The 9,634-nt window shown below is 38.5% G+C and overlaps 1 long non-coding RNA gene across 1 annotated transcript in view; it reads left to right on the forward strand.

Moving 5' to 3' along the window:
* Positions 1-8,223, forward strand: part of LOC117945701 — an 18,698-nt gene extending 10,475 nt beyond the window's left edge. Inside the window, exon 3 of the long non-coding RNA XR_004656870.1 lies at positions 8,131-8,223. This is a non-coding gene — a long non-coding RNA (uncharacterized LOC117945701). The remainder of the gene's footprint in view (positions 1-8,130) is intronic.
* The last annotated feature ends 1,411 nt before the right edge of the window (positions 8,224-9,634 follow it).

Below are 9,634 nucleotides of genomic sequence, written 5' to 3' on the forward strand. Positions count from 1 at the left end.
CTGCCTGAAGAGCCAGACCGCCAGCTGTCCTGCACGAGCTCATTCATTACTCCTCAGGAATTTAGAGGTGTGAAGTATTGTTTTGGATATTTAAACAGCAAATTAAGGGATTGCTGGGTAAACATTATCACATCATATACATGTCAAAGAGTGCAGAGGAGCCCAATGCAAACACATGACATCAGCACACAGAGAGAGAGAGACCTAAACATGGACATACTGTACAGACACCGGGTGTGGAGAGAGACTGAGAGATGATGTGTGAGACAAGCAGGCAGAGAGAAAGAGAGCAATGAACAATAAATAGGCAAAATTAAGTGAAAAAGACGGCAAGAAAATACAAAAGAATTGGAAAAACAAGAGGAAAGTGTATTGATAGGTTTCTTGGGTGGCCAAGTGTTGGACAATGTGTTTCATACACCTAACAGTCCCTGATTTACTAAGTGGCACATGTGATAGTGATGAGAGAGAGGGAAAGATGAGGAGTGAAACAAATGAAGGAGGTCACACGCGGGACTGGGTGTTGACGCGTGAAGGCGAGAGGAGGAGAGAGAGGAGGAGAAGATGAGTAAAGTCAAGGTGTTAATATGCCTTGGGATCCACATATCGAAAGAGAAGAAGAGACAAAAAGGCAAACATACAGGAGAGAAATAGGACTGAGACGAGAGAAAAAAGTGTAATGGAAACTAAGGAGGAGAGGACAGGAGTTGAACATTTAGCTATTGTGTAAAAGAACTTTACTTAGCAGCTATTTTAACATCATAGTAGTTTTAGTATTACGTAATAGCACAGAGCAGGAGTAATCCTCAAATCCGTGATGCTGTCAAATGTATTCAAAGCTCGTTTGGTCTGTAACATGGCATTTGTTTTTACAATTTCTTACATCAAATTTCTATATATATTTTACTGTTTTAAAACTGAAATCAGTTTTAGAAATAAAAAAAAATGCTCTCTTTCAGATATATCCTTAAAGAACTTTTCTTCCTGTGGTGGTTTGTTTTATGGACAAATACAGCCATACATTTCCTTGCACAGCATGTTATTGTATGCAATATTTTAAGAATAGAAGAAAATGCATGAGGAGAAAAAAGTGGAAACGGCTCCCACTCTGTTACTTATTGACTGAATCAAGGTTAACATAATTTTAAAAGGAAAAAGAAATCTGTATTTTACAGGCCTCGAATTATATAAAAATGATAGGACTGTTTGACTCCCATGTTAACAATAACTTTGAATTTGAATAACTTTCTTCATTATACAGCATTAGTCCCTGTATGATTTAAGTAGAAACATGATGATCACTATTTTAAAATTCTGTGGCAAGGAGTCAATTGTGGCTGTTTTTACAGCTGTTCAAATATGTGAATTTATATTACTATTATAACTATTTTTGATAAATTATGGTGTATGATGCCTCTGTTTATGTGTTGCTGTGTCAATTTCGTCCACTGTGGATTTGTGAGCTGCTGGTTACTTTCAGCCTAAAATTAGCTGAAACACAGTCAGTGTTTATTCTGGTAAGAGTTTGATCATCTCTCTCTCTCTCTCTCTCTCGCTCTCTCTCTCTCTCTCGCTCTCCCTCTCTCTCTCTCTCTCTCTCTCTCTCTCTCTCTCTCTCTCTCTTTCTCTCTCTCTCTGCCTCGCTTTCTGTTCCTCCAAGAAAGTTTTCTCATCTCTCTGGAGAGCCACCTGATGTTTTTGACATAAGGTGAGCAAAAGAGAAGAGACACGTTGTACTCTCAAGAATGTCGTCCTATGCTTGCCATACCACGTCCTACACGCACACACACACACACACACACACAAACACACACACACACACACACAAACAAACTTATCACATTTCCCTCTCATTCTCCCTCTCTCTCTCTTACTCACTTATACACACACACACTCCAAGCACACTCCACACATTCTTCAAACCTGACACTCGCCCAAACCACTATACGACTGAACTTTTGCTGTGCGGAATCCAAACCTCAACAAGTGGTTGAACATACTCACAAACACACTCACCTAGAGACACAAAACATCAAATTTATGAATACACAGCACATCACTTCTACAACTGGAAAACTAATTATTCTAATGTTGAACATGCAATAAAACACTTACCACCTCATTGTACCTACACAAACACCCGTGCTCGGTAAATAACCATCTTTTATGCCACTATCAAATATTGTCATCCACAAGGTCATAAAAAGGCCACGGAGGTCTGGTAAGCTCCCTTCCTCCTGACTTCACATGCCCATATTTTTTTCATTTTTAAACTCTTTAGCGTCACTTGAGGACATTTATCAGCAAAAGCGCATTTATACAACTTGTTTCACATATGTAGTATTCCACCTGTAAACGGATTGATGTGTGAAGTTGGTGGAGCCCATTATCAATCAGCTCGGATCATTCCACATTAAATCCCTAGCCTAATCTCTTGGTACAATGTTCGTACATAACATACACAAAATTAAATCAAAACAAGTTAACTAAATGTCTGCAGCAAATGTTTTTTAATATTTAAAAATAATAATGTTTTGGCTCAAACACTCATATTATTTTTTTTTCGACAGTGCAGAGTGGACTGGCTGCATGTTTTCTGTACTGTTCACTTGACTCTAACCAGTTAATGTCATGCAGCTAGACTTAATTCCTTTTGCCCACTGCCTATGACTGATAAATTGCCCATTCAAGTGTATTTTATCAGACTGCCAGATGTAAAATACATCGCGGTGGAAGCAAAGTGGAATTTGAGAGCACGTTATTGCACAATACCTTGTTTGCTTCCACAGTAATAACCCAGCAGGAGTGAGGAAAGGTTAAAAACTGGCACAGTCCCACACAGCGCTGAGGCTGACTGTGGAGTTATTACAGGCAGTCTATCTTTCAGATAGACAATGCTGTAAGGAGGATTTCTTATATTGAGAGCCAACAGTGTTTGTAGGAAGCTGCCAAATCCAGGTTGAAGATTTAAGATCAGATTAACAGACATCCTCCTGCAGACTCCAAGGGAAACAAAACTCTGCTGTGATGAGGTGACACTTCCAGTCCCTCGATGCCAGGCCAAAGAAAACACGGCAGAGTGGAAGAGGCTGGAGAGGAAGTGGAAGACATATACAGTACAGTAGAGAGACCTCAGATCATAATTAAGATACTACGCAGTTCACAAACATAAGTATTATATAATGTACAAGTCATTTTAGTATTTGACATTACATTGTTTTTAGCATTTCCCAACATACTCAAAGATGCTTAACATGACAAATTAAATAAAGAAAAAATTATACACAAAACACATGTAACCATACAGGTAGCTGTTTGTTTTTTTTAAAAGGGAGTGAACATTAAGTTTTTATGTGACTCAGTTTGAAAGTTGAAGCTAATGGCCTGGCCTTTAAGATGATTATTTGTTTACTTTTTAAATCTAAATGGTGCTCTTGAGCAAGGCACCAAACCCCCAACTGCTCGGAGCACCTTTCTATGGGCAGCCCCGTCACTCTAACCTTCTCTCCATTAGTGCATGTGTAGGTACTGAGCATGTGTGTTTAGTTCAGGCCTGTGTGTAATGTGTGTAATAACAACAGAGTGAAAACATTATAATTTCCATTGCAGGATTAATAAAGTCATAAAGTATAAATCCATCAGTGTTCCTGTTGGAATGAAGGGTTAAGACACTGAGAAATATCAATGAAAAGAAGATTAAGATGATGAAATGAGATAAGACAGATGCTGATTGATGATTTATTGGTTGATGATTCAACACATAGAGGTAGGTATCTCAATGTTCACCCACTCCCATGCTTGGTCAATCTGCTCTGTATGGGCATACTAGTGTGTCTGCGTGCATGCATGCGCGTGCGTGTGCGTGGGCAGACTGCACTGGTGTTCATCTGAGGAAACGGCATGCTGGAGGTCCTGCAGCTCCTGCTTTTTTCTCTGCATAATCATAGCTGTACATTTTTCAGGTGCCCCAGGCCTTTGTTTCTTCTGCGGTGAATCAGGAGGACATTGAGAGCAGCTGTGGGAGAAGTTTCTCTCAACACAACCAAACCTCTGGAGCCTGTGGATCGCACAGAGTCCCAACGTGAAGGTCGTCATTGCTCAGTTTTCCACCAGCCAGATTTTGGGGATTGAGTGAGTTAAGGTGAGTTTTATGAAATCACATTCAAAGTTACTTTTCAAATTATGTTTGTACATGTATTTACATCTTTAATGTAGACAAGGCTGGACTAATTGATTTACATGAGCGGTTATCATAAAAAGTGTATTTCTGTTGAGTGAGAATACTTTGTATTAAATGCATATTTGTCTCTTTATCAGGCTACTCTAATAAGGAATCCTGACGTTATGCCAGCTTCATTCCAAGTCTGGGTTAGACATAAACTATCCGGTAGCTAAACTTACAGGTAGTTGAGGAATTGGTGATGAATGCATCATTTTTAAGTTATACCAACATTTTCATAACGACCAGGGATTATGTTTTCCACTTACTAGTTCAGTGAAGTAAAGGAATTCTGCAGACAATTTAAAAAAAGGGGGAAAGAAGGGAGACCACTTAATTAAAAGGTAGTGCTGTCACCTGCTTCACAATGTGGGTTTCAATATTGAAGGGTCAGGAAAAGTCGAATGTTAATCAAATGTAAAATTGTTCTCTTGCATCTCTGTCTCTATGTCTCTCTCTCTCACAGGAATTATTAAGGCTGTTCAAAGCGTTAGATTATGTAAAGAATAAAAAGAGCACACAAGAAATAATTATACTGTCATTCTTTGTCATCTGTCTGGATGTCATGTGAAAATGCCAAAATTAAAAACATTTTGACTTATTTCCTTGTTTTTTTCTTTGTTGGGGGGTGGGTTGTTAAATTTGTTTTATTACATTATTGTTTTCAATTCAAATCCATTTCAAAAACTACATCTTTGTTTGCATGTTAATGAGCTAAGTATGCTATGTTGATTTGTGATCCTTAAAGTAGTATCTTGGTGGAAAAACCTTTTCAAACTTGAAGTACTGCACGTGTGCGACTCCCAACAAAGATGCAACAGAAGTGTGATGCCTCACTCTGTAGCTAAAACAGAGAGCTCAACACACAGGGTGAAAAGAGGAGCTGCAGCAATGCACAGTACAACAAATATATGTTTTTTTTTAAATTAAACCATATAAACCTGGTACAACCTTTAAATACAATTATGAACCTGAAAATGAGCATAATATGAGCACTTATATTAGGACAGAAAGTAGCTTTTGGGTGAAATTAATCTTTTAAATGTTTGTGAACATCCAATTTGGTAAGTGGTGTATTGAAAAACTAGTATCCTAGAAATGTGGTCCTGAAAAAGAAGCCTCCAGTACAGCAGGAAACCGTGGCTCTGTCGCCGCTTCGAAACGCCATTGACAATTGTGATTGGTTTAAAGAAAGGGCAATGAACCAGAGCGCATTCTCTCCTATCCAGGAATGCTGTGTGGACTCACCAGACCCTCCTTCCCAGCGCTGTGTTCCTCCACAGCCACATCCGCTAGTCTCGCACTGCGAGACTAGCGGATGGGACATGGGCCATGTTAAAAATTCAAAGTACACGTCAAATACAGTTTTCCCTAAGATGGTTTTCTGGCATTTTAGAATATGCTGATGATTGTTCAAGAGTTCATTTTACAAATAGCCTAAGTTTGGTTTATATTAGGTATTTTGTGCAGGAAATAAAGTGGTGAAACATCGTAATTGACAGCTGTGATTGATTCATGATTGGTATATGGGTAGCCTATATGGGCGGGACTTGCCCAATAACTACTGGCAGACTCTGGCTCCAAAACAACAAGATGGCGGCACCCGTATCCAGGAGACTTTGGCTTCACTTTTGGACAGTGGGAGGAAGTGGAGATGTGTCATCTATCTTCAGTCTATGCTCTATATGGTACCGTCACTTAGCATTAGCTTATGCTCCTTCATTAAACCAGCAGTTTACTGTTAACACTAATAGCCTAATTAGCTTAGTTGTCAACACAGAGAATTCAGCTAATTCATCTTGGAGCATCCCAGTGGTGAATTAGCCTATGGCCCATTGATGAAATCCATTGCATTTTCAGTATTCAAACTGTGACGACATTCCCGTGAAAAATCCCAAGCGATGCACATTTTTCCATCGTCCAGCAGCGGTTGTTTGGCCAGAGAGGGTGGGCGGCGCTAAGGCAGCAGACTCGCTCTTCAACTCACTTGTGTGTAAAGCCTTTTTTCCAGTATAAGTGAAAGTGAGATCCAGAAACACACCTGCAATTCCTGCTTATCACCGATAGCCTACTGTAGTGCTGCAACGGAGCAAGAAACTGACATCTCCATAAATTATGACTTTAAAAAGAAAAAGCTCCCTTTGCATCCCCTTGTGAAAACTAATGCCAACAGTTTGCATGTAGTGTTGGCAGGTGTACACTGCTCTCTGCTGGACAACACTGAAATACAACAGGCTACCCCTTACAACTTTGTGTTTTGTGTTGTGATTTGATTTTTACGTAGCATGGAAAATTTACGTTTTCATTTGGACATTTATCATCTTCTGTACACTGGAGGTACAACACTGTCTTCAAGAGTATGTCGATGTTAGCTGTTCGGAGGGGAGAATCTTACTCACCCGGCCCGAGGATTCAAGCCAGGATCTTTACCTTGGAGTGGTCTCTCTCACCATTTTCTTCCACCATTTTCAAGCTCTGTCAGAAAGTTTGGAAAAATGTTGAAATGCTGCAGCCCCAGGCCCACACTACATGTGTGTAAAAGTGGTGTCAAAGGTTTGAATCTGATTAAAGATGGCTTTGCTGTATTTCATTTCCTATCCTTCCCATCTTTCCTTTTATTTTCCACTGTGTACTTTCTTAAAAGGCAGATATGCCATAAAACATAATTGTTATAATGAATGTTTTAACTTTGGCTAAAACCTGGGCCTTTAGGCGCTCTATCCAGACTTTGTGGTTTACTGATGCTAAGCAGCTCTTGGCATGAGTGTAACTCTGCGATTAGTGCCCCTTTAAACACTTATAATTCACAGCTTATGAAAATATTATCAGAGAGGGCCAGCTCTCTGCCTGAGGGGGTCAGGAGGTTGTTTTAATGGTACCATGGGCTCAGTGTGTTGAACTGTTCGAGCTCACAGTATTAGGGTTGTCTTAAATCACTTTCAGTGGGTTAAGAATGTGAAGAAAAACTATAGATATAATCATATGTGTATGGAGTAATGTAAACGTGAAAATTAGGCATAATGTTCTGGCTATTAAACACATGACATAACTGGAACATGTGGAAATTATTTTGAAAGTTTGAATTATAATGACAAATGGTTTGTTTTTTCAATGTTGTGTATGAGGGAAAGCCTGAATTCTGATATGTTCACATCTGCACACACCCCCACACACCTCTGCTCAGACCTAAATTTCCTGTTAAGTAGTGGTAGGAGGTGTATGTGACAGATTTGTCATTTGGATAGTGGCTCATTTCAGCTGACGGTTTATATAAGGAAGTTTAAATGTCAATAAATACTTTGTTCTGCTACACAGGTGCTTTCCGTTCCAAGACACAACCTATGATGTGTGGAGGAAAGAAATAACCAAAAATAACAAAGGTTTTGATTTTATGAATGGCAACCTAAGCCAAAGAATGCACTAAGGATTTTTCCTCATATCATGTCATAACAGATCAATAAACTAATAACTTCTTTTCTTTTCTTATTTCCTGGTAACTTCCCAGAGTTGTAAGGATGTCCCATGGGAGGCTGAAGCATTCAGGGTTTACTAAAATGGTCTGTATTGAATTTTAAAAAGTGTAGTTGTGAAAAGGTTCTAAAATTGTTATCTGTTACCAGTTTTTTAGATTCCCTGACAAACATGTTGTCAAGGCATTAATTCACAGATTTCCTAAATTATGTTTTAACAGTAATAACCAAAACACATAGGTCTATGACACAGTGTATATACTAACTATATCAGAACTTCTTTATTTACAGTCTAATTCATATATGAAAGAGATATGGAAAGGCTATTTGTAACTTTCAGTTTGTGTTGATTCTAGTGGCCCTTTTGGACAAAAGCAGTGGGGTTTTTACAATACCTGCTTTTCTTTACGGTGCTGTTGTTTCACCCACTGTATTACTTAGTTAGCATTACCGGGAGGTCATAAAGTTGCGATGAATGTTTTGCTCAGACAGAAAATCATTTATTTACAATAAGAGAATGAATCACAGATGCATCTTTGCATACTGTAACTTAGCCTGGATGCATCGTGACCTCAAAGCATTAGGAGATTGTTGTGGCAACCAACATAATAATAACTTTGATTTATATAGCGCATTTCATGAAGCCCAAAGGGCCAATTCAGGACAGTTTGGGATCTTAGAGTGTGACTTTGGTGTCATTTTTTACTTTTCCTTTTAGCTTTGAGTTCTTTGTCTATTTCCTTCTTTTCTGTGATGGCCCTGCCCCAGTATCAGCCATAACTACAGCAGACAACTTCTTAAATAAAATAAAAATACAATTAGGCCTATATAAAGACTTCTTCTGATACCATTTATCTGCATACTCACTAACACTAACAGGCTTTTCCGGTGTTTTGTCTAAATCTGTAACCCTTCAGAATGTGTGCTCGTAGACTGTCTAAATCATTTTGTGACTTAGCAGGAAAAATCGACCTGGGCAGAGGCTTTAATGTGCTGACAAACTGCCTGGGAGCTCCTCCCATTCAATCAGTGGTGAACCAGGTGGAACAAATCTTCCAGGCAATCTGGGCGTGCCAGTACCTGGTTCTGTTGTTGTCTTCAAACTGCAGTGGAAGGAGCATTGAGAGCACTCACAAGACCAAGGAAATGTCATCTTTTTGAACAAGGTGATTGTGCAAGACCAAGCCCTCCACAAAACTGTGAAGGACAGCCGGTAAGCGCCATATTGGCCATGTTTGGGTAGATTGATTTAAGCAGTGCAGTGCTAATGCTGCTCTGGAAAACCACAGACTTTTAACTTGTGTTGACTTTGATAGGATGTTTTTGCAGTTGTATTCGCAACTTTAAATGTTTGGTTTTATCAAACAAGTGGGGTATAAAGGAAAAGTAAGGAAGCCAAATTGGTTGTTTTGAGAAAGAATGTGTTTGAAATGGTTAGAAGTAATTTAAACGTTGTGGACATCTTAACAATAAAAATAAAGGTATTTGGCTAGAGATACTTGGTTAAAAGACAAGAAAACATACAGTTTGAAAATTAAAATACCAACAGGTGTTTGTTTTGGTACAACATATCTAGTTGTGTGGCTACAATGATACCCGATAATAATTCTTTATTGGAACAATACCGCTTAAACGAATGATTAGGAAATAAATTGTATTTTGTACTATTAAAGAATATTTTGTATTGCATTTGGCTAGAATATGAGTTTGGCAAAAAATGTACTGACTCTTATCATTTAATTTAAAATTGTGGGTATTTATTTTGATTACATTTGTTTAAAATTGGAACAGTTCATAATAGCAGTAATGCGTTTATCTGAGTTAAATGTGAATAATTTAGTTTATTTAAGTTGGCTGTCAACTCGGATAATAATTTGTATTTGTCGTCTCTCTTTTGAGGTTTTTCACCTGTTTACTGCCCACCAAGGAATGGTTAATAAAAGAC

Source organism: Etheostoma cragini, chromosome 6, assembly GCF_013103735.1.
Source record: "Etheostoma cragini isolate CJK2018 chromosome 6, CSU_Ecrag_1.0, whole genome shotgun sequence".
Taxonomy (NCBI): Eukaryota; Metazoa; Chordata; class Actinopteri; order Perciformes; family Percidae; genus Etheostoma; species Etheostoma cragini.